The following is a 16,342-nucleotide window of genomic DNA, read 5'->3' as shown; positions in this document are numbered from 1 at the left end:
TAAAACCTGAAGCTGTGGGCTAGCGGGGGGCAGACCTACTTTGTTAATCCACGTGGCCTATCTAAAGACACGTGATGAGTTGTAGAATACTATTTGCATAGTAAGGGCCCATGATGGCCACGGGAGCCTCGCGAGCGCAGTGCGCGCAATGAAAACAAAGCCCTTCTTCCCTTTCTGTTCCACGTCGCGTTTCTCACACGATCGCCTGTTTATGGGTCCCAGCAAGCGATCTTAACTTCCATCCCGAACCCGTCTCAGGTTTAAAGCCTGTCTACTGTTATTATAGTAATTAAGTAAGCACATAATAGGCTGTTCCGCTAAGTTCAGGGGAGACCTTTTGGAGACGGAGTCCCCCCGTTTGTTCGAAGCGTTTCTCACACGACTTGGTGACACGTCCATCTTTCATGGGCTACGGTCGGGTTTTTGTTTACATTCTCTAGTTTTGTTAGAGGCCTCGGCAGGTGTGGGGACCCGGCCTGGCACACGAGCGGCCCCTCCGACCATGTTAGAGACTCCAGCCGTCTTTGGCACACGAGGGTTACCCACCGCTGGATTCCCCTCAGAGGGGCTCAATTTGTATCCTATTATCCTATAAGAAAATGTCTATTGAGCGGAATGAATAGTTTCATTGGCCTAAATTTTAATAATGCAGTGAAAGAAAAGAAGAAATAAAGAAAAATGCAGCTGGTGCTGACGCGCATTATTCTCCGTCACCTGCGCCTGGAGACCCCTATTCATTTGCCTAATTTCGGTCAACTTAACAAACTTTGGGAGAAATCAGTCTGGTATTGTTGTGTAGGGTGAAGCTTTCTGATCGAATTAACAGCATGTTTTGATCCGGTAAATGTCATTAGAAAGAAAGAAACAATCGCGTATAGAAAGGTCTGGGTAACGCGCCAAGTGGCGACGCCAAAGCGCAATTCATGCCACAGGAGACTTTTGTACCCCCACATTGCTCAAGTTTGTGCCAACAAAGGGCATTATTTCATACTTGAATACATTTCATACAACAATTGGCTGTTTTCATCAAACATATTTTCACAGCAAGGTTAACAACAGGTTTATTGTGTTCACTCAGACTCACAGCCTTCATGCGCCAAAAAGACTGGCTCTTCTGCTTTATTCACTGGGAACGTTTTAATCCGAAAGATTGGCCATAGTTTAAAGTAGATCGAGTGTGCGTCGTGGAGGGAAAAATCAAAGATGTGGGGATTTTTTCTCTTTAAGAGAATTAAAGCTTATTGGATATTCAAAGCAATGGAAAGTTTTTACATGACGCGCAATAGAAAAGCACCAGTGAAGTAGACTAAAGCATAAAATCCCATTACTTTTATTGTTGAATTTACCACAATTTTTATGCAACCGCTCTCTGGAGCCGACACAACAAATCTTTTGACTTTGCTTTGGATTCTGTAATGTGACTATTTTTGATCTTATTTTAAAACGTGTTAGTAATGCGTCAACAGAATTTTTTCCAAGGACATTGCAATTTAATTGTAATAATTAACCGAAACAACAAACTACAAAAAGATTACTGTGCATTGTCAATGTAAAGAAAACGCTGATGTTTTGCAATATTTGTGGAAGAAACACTTAACAAAATGAGTGGGAAAAAGTTGGAAACCTAAGCAACAGGTCCATCCCGCCGTTCGATTTAAACACATATATTAGTAAGATTATAATTATGCATACTTTTAAATGCGCTTACCATTTTTTTTTTACAAATATATATTGCATAAATTACAAAACTGTATTTCTCGTGTTTCTCTGTTGTCTCAAGTTGTGCAAAAAAATATAATAATAATAAATGAAAACTTCGCCTTTTGATAAGAGTAAACTGGTTTAATTAGTATTTATTACAATTATTTAAGTTAATTCAAAAGCAATCTAAATTAACATTTCTAATACATTACTACAAACCTACTTTTTCGTTTAATTATATGCATCTGGCGGCTATATAATTATATAATAAAAGGCTTTATTCAATATTAATAGGACATATTTTTAAACAAGCCATCTCTTGTGTAAAATAATTTTTATATAAAATAAAGCAATTGTAAAGCTCTCTAAATCTTCATACAGTAGGCCTATATTTGTGCTATACAATCGATCATAAGTGCATTATCTAATTAAAAAATAATGCTTATTTTAAAACCACTTTAACAGTCTGTCACGAGTCTCGGTAAAAACGTTTTCCTATAAAAGTCTAAAACGGTCCTAATTGTCGTATCAATGTTTCATTGCCGTGGAAAGCTGTCTTAAAGCTGTCCAAACATGATCCAATATAGGGATCAGAGTCTTAAATGGAGGCTACCTGAAAGCTGAACTCTGCCTGTAAGGATCTCTCCATGTGAAAGAGAATTAGAAGAGCGCAGTCATGCATGTCACCCTGATTACAGCAGTACAGTTCGCCTTATATCCCAACCAAACCAAGACTTTTCAATTAAAATCTAACCAGACTGAGCTTTCCTTTTGAGACAGAGGAGAATGTTTTCGCTTGTGTGGGGAGTTGCTAAGGCAAAGTTTTTTAAGAGTGATTTTAATAGTGCTGACTATTGCCCTGTGCTACAGTCCTTCCTCCGCGATATTTTTTTATCTCTGCCTATATTGAAAGTTGTTATAAAGCCAAAACATCACATTTTATTCGTATAATTTTTTCTTTATATAAAAAATACTATACAAATAGAATTCCTTTCGAATTTATAATCTTAAAAATAAAGGCTCTAAATAGGGTGTTGCGCAGTAAATATAACCATTTTTGGTTCCCTAAATAATGAACCTTTCAGACAAAATATTCTCAAAAAATAATGCTTGCTTACCTTTTTAAATTCTGTAAACATAACATTTGTAGGGACCTTTTTTAAGACCATAACTGGATGTAATGTATAGAACAGAGTCATATGTAGGCTACAAGTATCCAATACGTTTTAAGGAATACGTTTTATGTATAAGTTGAAAATTGGAGAACTAAACCAACTTACTGATATAATGTCTATTTCTTGGGACATTTTAAAAACTTAATATAAAGACAAAACATCACTTTTATTTTTATGTTATGTTTGGACAAAGATTGTGTAGGCATCATGCACATATGCATATCTTTTTTATGTATTTGCTTATACATACCTCCATGTTTTAAGCGCCATCATTTAACTTCAGAGATCTTTAAAATGATAGTAGTAATAATTAATGATTTAGCACGATTTCTGGGTATTATGAATCGTTTATTAAACAACTGGGCCTATCTGCTACGTAGTCTACGTATTGTAGGCTACTTTTTGTGACTGCAGTTCGTAAGTAACTCTGTCTGAATACCGTAAACACAGTAGTAAAATTACGTCATAGTGTGTTTGCGATGATGGGAAAAATGTTGATCCTCAGGACGATGTGTTGTCATGCAATATTCATTGACCCGTGGTGACCCGAGGACAGAGAAACACACAATCCTTTAGCTTCGCGCGCCACCGTGAGTCTCCTCTGCATCACTTCACACGAGACATTCAGCATTGTTCACGCATCACAATAGATCATCTATAATACTTAAACATTCAAAAATACTCTAAGTTCTTATATAAAACTATTGTTCACTGAATGAATTATACTGGTGAAATTAATAGTGTCTAGTTCTTGCTTTTTCCTCATAAATTCGTCTGTGATAACAATCGCTTTAATTTCACAGCACCCCTTGCTCACTAGAGGGAGCCATATTGTAGTAAAGTCCTATGCACGTTAATAGAAATATTTTTCCTGCACTTACATTGTCTTTTGAAAAGCTATGATTATTGAGTGCATAAGGTGTCCAACATTTATGCTTTAACTATTTAGATTATAAAACATACAAGACTTTGAAATGCTTTACAAACACATTTACATGAATACCATACCATAAATAAATTGTATAAATAAACACATTTCAAGAAAAATAGGGTTTACAGAAAAAAATTAAACAAACAATATATAGGCTATATCAATAAATAAATAAATCAGAGAGCAGGTTTCTATAAATGAATTTTCAAATAGCTTTACACTACTATAACATCTGTTTATCAAAGTGCGTATGCAAATATTTCCTAAATATTGACCAATGCAAAGCATTTTTTCAATTCATACGCGTTATGTAAAGCCGATTCTGGTTGGTGGAGCGGCCGGTTTCGTATCTACAGACAGATCGGAGCGCCATATCCGTCTCTTAAATAACAGCTGTGTGGACGCAACATTTGCAGCGTTCAGGTTTGTCAGATTTAACTTTAATTTTGTCTTAAATTGAAACTTGTATGTTGATTTGAACCGCTGTGAAATGTTCCAACTTTTTCGCGTTTAATGCAAACGATCGTATCGATTAATTTCAGACTTATGCATGCTCGATTTAACATTGAATGCACTGATGACGACGTGTCATCACACAGCAGAGGAATGCGTTTTAATGCAGCGGGTTTGTATGGTTTGGGAAACCGAGCGCAATGATCAGTAAGAACATGCTTATTTGAAACACGTTCATGCAAGAGATGCGTTATCTGGTGTCATTTACTTAATACTCCAATGCCTGAAGATACGCGGGGATCCGCTGTGAAGATTAGAGACAAAAGAGGGGCGGAGGTGGAACGCGTTTCAAGACGCGCGCTGAGCAGAGTTTTTTTGTTAGTTAATTAGTTAATAGAGAAGTAATCGGATGGGGAAACAATGCATCCATTGTCCGCGGTATGTCGTACCATCACTCCTTGTCGTTTAACCTCCTGCTAATCACATGGCACTCTTAACAAGCCATTTAACTCTGTGTTACGGATACTCGAGGACGGAAAAGCCAGAAGCTTTCGCTGTCCAGATGACGCGGAGAATTATATCTGTCGGGACGAGTCTCTTTTATCTACGGAGTAGTGAGTACTATGAACGGTCAATGTGGCCTTATCTATCAGGATGTAATACTGAACTTATCTGGACATAGACTGAACACTGTAAATACTTGCTTCCATTAGAAAATAAGCCATTATTTCCATTTTTCTTTTTTTTGATACCTGGATCTGCTGAAACGTGTAAGAATACAAAATATGTCTCACGCAAGTCTTTGTTTGTCTTTGTCTTTGGATTTTTATGTTTGTGACAGAATGTACTTCTATGTCTGTTTTGTGTGTGTATGTTTTTCTAGGCTGCCCTGCTTTCCATCGCCTAACTCCTATCCCAATGAAATTTCACTCTTAAGAATATATTAAATTAGATAATATAATAGAACTTGTAAAAGGCTTAAAAATCATTCATTTAAATATAAGGAGTTTACCCTCTAAAATTAACCTTTTACGGGCCTGGGTCACTCTCTACAAACCAAACATCATAACAATCTCTGAAACTTGGTTACACTCTAATATTGCAGATACTGAAATAATAATTGAAGGATTTACAGTATATAGAGCTGACAGAGGTACTAGAGGAGGTGGGGTAGCGATCTATGTGGACATGAGCCTCAGTTCCAACTGTATTGTATCTTCAATTGAGCCAATTAATTTTGAAAGTATTTTTGTTAAAATAACATTTCATGCCAATAAGACACTAATTGTGGGTAGTATTTATAGGCCTCCTTCTGCTCCAATTGACTCATTGTCAAATATCCTAAATACAATTGGCTCATTAGAGAAAAGCAATACTAAAGAATTAATAATTTTAGGTGACTTCAATAGGAATTGGCTTGACCATTCATCTATTAAGGACAAAAATTTAATTAAAAGTGTAAATCTATCACAGCTAATTAATGAGCCTACCAGGGTTAATGGCCAATCGTCATCACTTTTGGACTGGATTTTGGTCACCAATCCAGAACGAATAATCACATCGGGGGTAATGTCGGATTGTATGAGTGACCATTCCATTGTATACTGTGTATGGAAAATTAGAGTACCAAAATTACTGCCTAAATTTATAAAATTTAGGCAATGTAAAAGATTTAATTTAAACCACTTTAGAAATGACTTGCTCAATATACATTGGGATCGTATGTTATTAATTCCTTCAATTGAAGATGCCTGGGAATTTTTTTATTCTGAAGTAATGAATGTGATTGATAAACATGCTCCATATAAAATTCAAAGGGTTAAGGGAAGGACTCTGCCTTGGTTGAGCTCTGATTTACTGAGCCAGTATAAACTAAGAGATAAAGCATGGGATAAATATCATAACAGTAGACACCCTGATGACTGGGAGATCTATAGGTGCTTACGTAATGACTGCAAAACTAAGACTAGAAATGCTCAATCCAATTATTATAAAAATAGCCTGTCCCAAGAAACCAATAACCCAAGGCAATTTTGGAAAAAGCTAAATGCAGTTCTTAATCGCAACAACAAAAATCTGATTAAACAGATTTGTGTAAATGATGATTTTGTCTCTAAACCAGAAGAAATATCCCATATTTTTAATGAACATTTCTTAAATATTAGTCAGTCCCGACCAACACCGTATTGGAATGCAACTTACCAAAATGAAACACCCTTACATTCTTTTTATTTTAAATTGACTTCACCACAGGAAGTGCTTAAAGTTATACGTAGGTTGAAAACCGATACGAGTGCTGGGCCTGACGGCATTGAAGCAAAATTTATAAAATATGCTGATTATATTCTTATGTATCCCTTGGCAGAGCTCTTTAACTTGTCTCTGATAACCAATTCACTGCCATCTATCTGGAAATGTGCCAGAGTAACACCAGTGTTTAAAGGGGGGGATTCTACAGACATTAACAATTATAGACCTATCTCAATTATATGTGCTGTCCAAAAAATATTTGAAAAATTAATTTTCAATCAATTATCATTATATGTTAACAATAATAATATTCTATCTCCCTGTCAATCAGGGTTTAGACATAATTATTCAACAACAACAGCTTTACTTAATCTTACCAATGATATATATACAGGTTTTGATAAGCAAGAGTCTACTGGGGCAATTTTTATAGATTTCACTAAAGCTTTTGATACTGTTGACCATTATCTTTTGCTGGACAAGCTTTATTCAGTTGGTGCATCTAGAGATGTATTACTCTGGTTCAATTCATATCTACATTGTCGAAAACAATTTGTTACGATACAGGGTAAATCTTCAGAGACTAATATAATTACGAAAGGTGTTCCACAAGGATCATCTTTGGGGCCCTTATTATTTTCAATTTATATAAATGATATGTCTAAAATAATAGAAAAATGTAAAATCCATTTATATGCTGACGACACTGTTATTTATAGCTCAAACAAAAATATATACAATATACAAGAGTCACTTCAGTTTGATTTTAATCAAATACAATCTTGGCTCACTCAGCATAATCTTATTTTAAATAATAAAAAATCTTTCAGTATGCTTTTTTCAAAGTGCTTGGATCTAAATTTGCAGAGCATGACCATATATTTATCAGATGGAAAACAACTTGAAAGTACAAACTCTTTTAAATATTTGGGGGTGTGGGTTGACCCAGAACTTACATTTAAACCACACATTGATTATATAACTAAAAAAGTTTATGCATGTCTCGGTCAGCTTTATAGATCAATCAATAGCTTTACACAACTGATTAGGAAAAGAATAGTACAGCAACTTATTCTGCCAATAATTGATTATGGGGATGTAATTTACCAAAATGCAACAGAGTCTGCCCTTAAACCTATAACTATATTAACTAACTCACTATGCAGATTTGTTTTAAAGTGTCATTACAATACTCATCACTGCTTAATGTATAATTCTCTTAATTGGCTGCAGCCGAAAGAAAGGAGAATATTCCATTGGCTAATTTTAATTTTTAAGTGCATTTATAATGATTTCCCTTATTATCTGAAACAATACCTGGTACCACATAGATCATCATATGCTCTCAGAAATTTAACATCTCCTTTCTTTCAAGTTCCCTCAGTTAAAAGAGAAACGGGAAAGAAGGCCTTTTGTTTTAAGGCTGCGTCAGACTGGAATAATTTGCCAGCTGCTCTTCGCTCTATAACGACACAAAAATTGTATAAATCTTCATTATATTTTTATTTAAATATGCCTTGTACTTGTTACTGATGTATTATATTATATTATATTATATTATATTATAAATGTCATGTTTTTTTTTTTTTTTTTTTTTATGTCAAATTTTCACAAAGGATAGTGACTTAATGTTTATCTAATGTAAATGTATCTAATGTAAAATATAATGTCACCATTAAAAGGTGAGGATTCTGAGGGAACAGGGCTGGGGGACGTGTTAAGCAGGACAATTGTTATTCGTTTATTGTGTATGTGTTATTGTTATGAGTTTGTTGTATATTGTGGGACGTATTGTGATGTTGTATATGACACAGCTATCTCTGTGCTTTAGGACCCCCTCGAAAAAGAGATGGATCATCTCAAGGGGCTATCCTTAAATAAATAAATAAATAAACTCATACAGTGTGCCTGATTTAATCAGCATAATCTAAAATAAGTGCCCTAAAATGAAGCTGACATAAAAGTAACACGCTGACTTTTAATCTAATAAAGAAAATTAAAAAGCATCCCAACAGAGCTTGCTTATGCAACAGGTGACAAGCAGACCTCCTGCCAGAAATAATTTGACCTTATTTGGTTGATGCGGTGGAAAAAATGACTTCCTTTTTCCAGAGGATCTGAGCTCCTCAGAGGAAGCATATTAATTTTTACAAATAATAATCCAAGGAATTCACACCTGTTCAAGATTGAAAGCACACATCACTTTTTTATTATACATTTTTGATTTTGCTCTATATAAGACGGCTGTATCATTCTCCTGATCACTGTATATTCCTTCTTTTCCATATTCCCTATTTTGTGCTGAACAGATAGTTATTGTGTCGTGTGCTAGTGGGTTGATATTAAAAAATTTTGAGCAGATGTACGGATTTCTGTAAACCACAGAAATGCAGAATGTCGGCAGCGGACACTCTCTGGAGGTCGGAATATTTGGAATTTTGGCAGTCTAGCGGTTTGAGATTACATGGTTTCCCTATTTTCTCTTCAAGGAGGTGGTTTGTTATGCATCATGGATTCACGGTCATGTTAACCCTTCTATGTGGAAAGTCTATACACTGTAGCAGGTGTCTCAAACCTTGGTCTATAGCCTTGAGGTTACACCCAGCACTGGAAACATAACTCTTCACCTTTTCTTGATCTCATTATTATTCTGTAATTTGTTGAAGTCTGTTGATATAACTTTTTGGAGGGTACTGTTACAATAGTTGCCTATTAAAGTAAATAGTGAGGGACAGGGACTGATGAACAATTGAGACAGTCCCACACTTGGAGACAAAGGTACACAAGTTGTATCTATTTGTCACTGGAACAGTATCTTTTTAAAAAGGTCCTAATATGTACCATTTAGGTACAGATACTGTATGTACCTTTGAAGTACCAATACGTACCCTTTAGCTAACAAAGTGTACTTTTTGAAAAGGTACCACCCCAGTGACAACTTTGGTACCTTCATGTACATTTTTTTTCCTGAGAGTGCACATAGACAAAAACATGTCAGTCAGCCTGTTTTAAGTTTCAGATCTTCTGAAATGAATATCAGTTTATTGTTTAAGTCTTTATTCTCGCGGAGAGCAAATTCACCCTCTGGCCTACAGGAAGTTGCTTGTGTAGTATTCTGCTTTAGCTCGTTTTTATATTTTCTAGGTGTGGTTCAACTTTTGACAAAGGGTTAAGTATGGCCAAGTTAGACCACAATCTAGGCTGGAGTGTCTTTATTTGTAGTTTATGAAAGATGAAAGCAACTGGGTATACTGAAGACAGGGTAATATATCATACAAAACTTACCAATGCACAAAAAATAATAGAAAAGCTATTCGCCTGCTTTCTTCCTCTAGTCTGTTTATCTTGTAAAAAGGTCGCTAGCTGTCACTGGGGCGCGGTACCCTTTCAAAAAGTATACCTTTGTTAAGAGTTCATATTAGTTCCACAGAGGTACAGTATATACTGGTACCAAAGAGTGCATATTGGAACCTCAAAGGTACATTTTGGTACCAAATGTATTAGAGCCCGACCGATATGGTACAGTATAAATTTGGACACTTCCTATTCGCACACATTCCCACTTTTGACTGGTACTGTCTACTTAAAGGAATAGTCTACCCTTTTGCCATATTAAACTATGTTATTACCTCAACCTAGACAAATTAATACACACCTATCTTTTTTCAATGCGTGCACTGTACAGCACGTTGTGAATGTGTTAGCATTTAGCCTAGCCCCATTCATTCCTATGGTACAAAAAAAAAGTTTTATTTTGTGGCACCAAACTTACTGGTATAACTCCTCATGTAACAGTCTTTAAATAGGGAAAACACGGAAGTGTTTGGTGGCTTCCTTGTTTGGTACCATAGCAATGAATGGGTCTAGGCTAAATGCTAACACATTCACGACGCGCTGTACAGTGCACGCATTGAAAAAAGATAGATATGTATTTATTCGTCTAAGTTGAGGTAATAACATAGTTTAATATGGCAAAAGGGTAGACTATTCCTTTAATGACTGGTACACTACTTAATTGAATTCATAAAAACATCCAAAAGATGTTTTTTTCACAAATCCTGTACTGGTGACACTACAGTTACCTGCATTGGTCGCCAGTAGTAAACAATAGAGCATGCCCTGCTGGACAGACTAAGTAATTACAGCATGTACAAGCACTTATCTGTGTAAAGCTAGGGCCACACTAAAAGATTTTATAAATCTTATCAGATTTTTTAAATGATAGAAACCACAAATATGATGAAACAATTTTTTACAATTTAAAAGTTTTGTTCCTGTGGTCATCACAGACATCTTTAAACCCCCTTTACAAACAACGCAAGTCTCGACAGAGAACAAAGGAAATCTCGCTAAAATCTTGTGATGTTTCTCTCGTGTTCAAACGTGACTTCACAGTAAACAAACATGACGGACGACAAGCACAAAGAAATGTCATTAATACTGTAGACTGCTTTTTACATCTCTGATGTCTATCTTACTTTGGACTGCCTGCTGCGCCATGACTGCGGTTGTTATGGTTTCCTCTTATCATCTCGCTTTCTGATTAGGTATCATTTTGTTTCACGTGACTGTGTGACATCTACAGTGTGCTTGTGTGTTTGTCCTCGAGGTTCCCTCCACAACAGGATTGCTGATCGTACATTTTCAACAGATTCAGACGCTCTTAACACACCGGCAGCAGCGTAACGAGCCAACACCGGGCCCCTAAGCAGGATTATCAAGACGGGCCCTTTACTACAGCACGTGATGACGCAATGTCCACAAGCAGGCTACAATGAATAGGACAGGACAGAATCATAGAGACATTACATGACTGACAAAATCAGAAATAGCCTACGCGCACCACAACAAAAACATAACACTGGTGACAGCGCACCATAACATATGAAAAAACACTGCTGGTGACAGCACACTATAACACATTGTTACTCACTGCTATAACTACACACACATAGGTCTAAATACAGAAAAAAGATGCTCACTTACATTATAGGCTATAGCGTTACTTTATAACCACATTATAATTTGTAGAGGTATTTTCCGGGCTTCAGTTCTGGATGGCATGATGCACACAGGAGCTCTAAACTTCAGACAAAACACAGCTCAATCATTACATACGCAGGATCGATCCATACGGTTAAAATCATGTGTTTACTTACTGCTGCACTTTTGTGCTTTGCTTTAGGTGTCTGGTATAGTGTTTGGGTATTTAAAGCGTTATCGTTTCTTGTTTGTGCTAGAAACCAAAAGATACAAACCGGCCGATTTCAAACGTGCACAGAATCTCTGGGCTGTGATTGGTTGGGCTCTATCGCTAGCGGTGATTTCATTGTGCGATGGCTTGTTCCACTTCATGCGCCGCAAGAATTGACAGCTGGGTGACGTCAAACTACCGCGAGAGTGATTTGCGAAACCATACGGAGGAGTTTGCTTTTAAATCGCTCTTGCGGAACTTTGACGTCATCCGGATGCCGGTTCTTGTGGCGCCGCATGAAGTCGAACAAGCCTATTGAAAACCCATAAGAAAGCCTGAGAACAGCGTGTAGTAACGAATATGTGATAAGGCCCGCCGACTGTCAATCAAATTTTTCCAGTCGGGCGGGCCCCTGATTGGTCCGGGCCCGTAAGCACCGCTTACCCTGCTTGCCGATAGTTACGCCCCTGCACACCGGGCACTACAGGAAAAATTGTTTCAACCACGAAGACAATCGAGACTTTACCTTGGATTGCCGTAAGTGGTTAAAATTAACCCAAATTCAGCCCGATTGATATGTAGATGCACTTGTCAGTAGTTGAGTCTATGTTTAGGTCACTCACATAGGTCAGCCAGCTTTAGCTTTCTCTCCTTCAGGCTGTCCATAAATAGTTTCACAGCTGCTATGATGCACTCATAAACCATGGAGAAAATGGAACATAACAATATCATTACAATAATCTTTAGTCAAATAAAAAATGCTATTTAGGGTGCACACATTAATTGTGACGACACTAAATGTTCATTTTGACTTGTTTGCTATTGCTAATGTTCAACCTTGTAGCCTTATATTTTGAAAAACGAAAAATCCCTAACAATGTTCCTGTGTTGTTGATTAAATGTGTCACGATTTCGATTTTAAGTCAAAACCTCAAACTTTGAATAATAATCGTTGATGCTGCCATGCCCCCATGTCACATCCGGTCGGCTTGCCAAGCAGGAAAAAACACGTGTTGAGTGCTGCGAGTCAACCTCCTCTAACTTAGCTACCTACAGCCAGTCAAAAGATAGCATGGCAGATGCAGGAGACACCACACAAGCTGCTCTTTACATGGGAATAAAAAAAACATACATGATATACAGTACATACATTTTATTTTGCAGTTTGCAGCTTTCTTTGTCCCATGAATCGAAATATGTAAAGTTAAGTGCTCAGTTGACTCTGTTAGCATGAAGTTTAAGTGAGCTCTTGTGTGTCCAAAAGCAGAGGAAGCTTTTACAGAACTGAAATATAAATGTGGTGGTTTGACCAGGAAACATGCAGAAAAGCATTAATATACATGTACGTGAAGTGTGTTTTAAGTTGGGTATACAGCTGTTTGTTCTGCCTTAATCTTTTCTTTCTCTGTCCCTCTTCCTCTCTCTCACTCTTTCTTTCTTTGGCTTTTCCATTAACTCCATTAAACCTCTACCTCAGACTTGTTAAATGTAATCGGTTAACGTGTATATTATTTATATACATATAATTATATATATACATATAAGATTAAGATCTGAACTTACTTTAACCATTATTTTTAGAGGATATAAAAATATGTCCTATAGAATTATTAAAATGTTTTAGATTATCATTATCAAAAATTATCATTACTGCAACATGATTTTACATTAAATATATGCATTTACAAACTCATGTTTCGGTAATGAGAACCAAAAAGTTGTTTAGGTACACAATTTCAACTTTTATCTGGAGAGGAAAAATAAGAACTGCTTACCTGGTAGCCATCTTGAGTATCACAGTTAATTATGTCCCGTCTTGAACACATTTATATTCCTTATTATTGTCACTACATTTACCAATGATCACCAAATACCACATGTTTCTTTACTGTATAACATGCACTGTAGCTTTTTATTTTTTTAGATTTTTTTATTATAAATATTTCTATGTCAAAGAACCCAAATCCAATTATGCACACGTTGTGGTTATGAAAATTTAGGGGAAAAAACTAAATTGGTTTGTATGATGTCATTTGAAATCATGTGCAAAATATTACATGAAGAGATTTTAGTAACTGTATGCTTCTTATTTTGATACTACTTTTTTCATCAAAATGTTTCATGACACCTCATAAGTCTAATTTCGCAAGAAATACCCGTTTACTTCTTCTTGCTTCCTCCCTTTGTTTTCCCCCATGTGCCGAAACATTACAAATCGGATCCTTTCCAAATCTCAATTTTCTTTTGGACATGAAATTGAATAGAGCTCATTTGCAAACTATGCCGAAACTCTTGCTTCATATGTTTTTCTTAAAGAAAGAACAGGTTTCTCGCATACTCAGGAGGTTTGATTGAATGTTCAGTTATGTTTCATTTAAGTATCACCTTTGTTTCGAACCTTATACTAAAATTGCTTAAAAGAAATAGAAATGTACATGAATTTGAGCCAATTTGAGTCTTTTGATTGCAGACTTGGCAAATCTGAGCATAGTTTGTGACACTTCTGATTCTTCTGAAACTTTACTGGAGACATATGTGAGATTTCTGTGCATTTGTCTCCAAAAAAAATCATATCGGAGAGTGAAAGTTTGCATTTACTTTCCATTTAACCTCATTGCTGTGGATTTTGTTTACATGTTTCATCATCACTTTTCAACAATGTCTCAAACTGTTCGCTTTGACTAAAATGTACTAGAATACAAAATAATAACTTTCAAGAAATAAAAGTCACATTCTGTGTGTCTGTCTGTCTTTCTATCTGTCTCACTCTCAGTGGGGTGATTGTAAGTGTATCTGTCATTGGTTTGAGATTGTAACATTCCATGTATGGAGAGAGGTTGGGTTTCACTTGACGGCATACACTGCCTGACCTGTCATATGACCGGCGTGACATTTCCCATCTGTGATCCAGACACATACACACACAGCTGTGGAAACAAACATACGCACATACTCACTTTCACCTTCTCAGAAGTGTGGACACTGTTATGAATTATACGGTGAAGTCACTATTACAGCAGTATCACGTTAACACAATAGAACACAAACTTTGAAAGACATCTAAATATAATGAATATTTGTATTATTATCATGACAATTAAAGGGATAATTCACCCAAAAATTTGTCATCATTTACTCACACAAGGGAATATATTTTGAGAAATTTTTGTAACCAAACTGTTCGTGGACCCCATTCACTTCCATAGTAGCCCAGTCTCCTGAAGATGCGTATAAATAGCACGAAGTGTAAAAGTTGTGCAATACATACGCCAAATTCCACTTTGGCGTGCATATGATACGCCAGTCCTTCCCATTCACTTAAACGTTGCATTTTTTTGTCCTTTTATTAATTGGTTTCTCAATTTTTTTGCTTTTTTTTACCATTTTCGCTTGGGTTTAGGGTTAGAACAACTTTTTGTTATATAAAATTGACATCCTAACCCCAACTCTAACCCCAACTCCAAGCGACCATGGCTTAAATATGGACAAAAACATGGAGAAACCTGTATATTAAATAACCTCATTAAGCAAATATAAAATCTAACCCTAAACCCAAGCGAAAATGGTTTAAAAAACAGAAAGAAATAGAGAAACCAATAAATAAAACAACAAAAAAAGATGCACCGTTTAAGTGAATGGGAGGGACTGGCGTATCATATGCACGCCAAAGTGGAATTTGGCGTATGTATTTCACGAGTTTTACACTTCGTGCTGTTTATACGCATCTTCAGGAGACTGTATTGGAAAAAGAATACTATAGAAGTAAATGGTATTCACGAGCGGTTTGGTTACAAACATTTCTTAAAATTTTTTCCTCCATGTTCATCAGAACAAAGACATTTATACAGTTTTGTAACAACATGAGAGTGAGTAAATGATGACAGAATTTTCATTTTTGGGTGAACTATCCCTTTAAGCACATTTACCCCCCAAATTCTAATTCAATAGAAATAAATACTGTTCATAGTAAAGGGTTTTGGCTCTAAGGATCCTCCTTTCACTTTAATTTAGTAATACCTAGATATAGGATATAGAAATACTATGTTTTTTAATGGCCGATGCAGATACTGAGAAAGCAACAAAGCAATTGGGAATAGGAGGCTGATATAACACATGTAATTACAATAAATTAAAGATGTACAGAAAATTGGTTAAACTAAAACATTTGTGGTCCTGTCTGTACTATTCACGCTAATGTAGGCTATTAGTAGCATCAATGTTTGATTTCAATCATTGATTCCAATCTTTGACATGGCCTTACTCAGTCAATAATGAAGGTTATATCACAGACTGTCCTTTCCATTAGGATATTCCCAATTTTGTCATATTTGGTAGACCAATATATTCCCATTGACATTAAATATTACTTAAACATGTTCTTGACAGGTTCTGTGAGATTCAACCATATAAATATCCAACGTCCTGACACATGTGGAATGTTTTTATCTCTTATCTTTGTGAATGACTGTATTGTGTTTGCTTCTAAGATAAAAGCAGGTGCCATGCGTATGTTCTGGTGTGGGATGCCTGTATCTCTGTGTGTTTGGATACATTCTGTCAAACCCACACACATTACATGGTGGCATAAATAAAGAGACAACAGATGAAAAGCATTCGACATGAGATGTTCGTAGAGCT

At 36.0% G+C, this 16,342-nt stretch overlaps 1 protein-coding gene across 1 annotated transcript in view; it reads left to right on the top strand.

Moving 5' to 3' along the window:
* The first annotated feature begins 4,161 nt into the window (after positions 1-4,161).
* acsl1a (acyl-CoA synthetase long chain family member 1a) overlaps positions 4,162-16,342 on the top strand; it is a 37,270-nt gene continuing 25,089 nt past the window's right edge. Inside the window, exon 1 of the mRNA XM_065254530.1 lies at positions 4,162-4,230. The gene's annotated coding sequence lies outside the window, so the exon portion shown is untranslated. The remainder of the gene's footprint in view (positions 4,231-16,342) is intronic.

This window comes from Paramisgurnus dabryanus, chromosome 4, assembly GCF_030506205.2.
Source record: "Paramisgurnus dabryanus chromosome 4, PD_genome_1.1, whole genome shotgun sequence".
In the NCBI taxonomy this organism is placed as follows: domain Eukaryota; kingdom Metazoa; phylum Chordata; class Actinopteri; order Cypriniformes; family Cobitidae; genus Paramisgurnus; species Paramisgurnus dabryanus.
The sequence above is the reverse complement of the archived record's forward strand: the minus strand, read 5'-3'. Positions and strand labels throughout refer to the sequence as shown.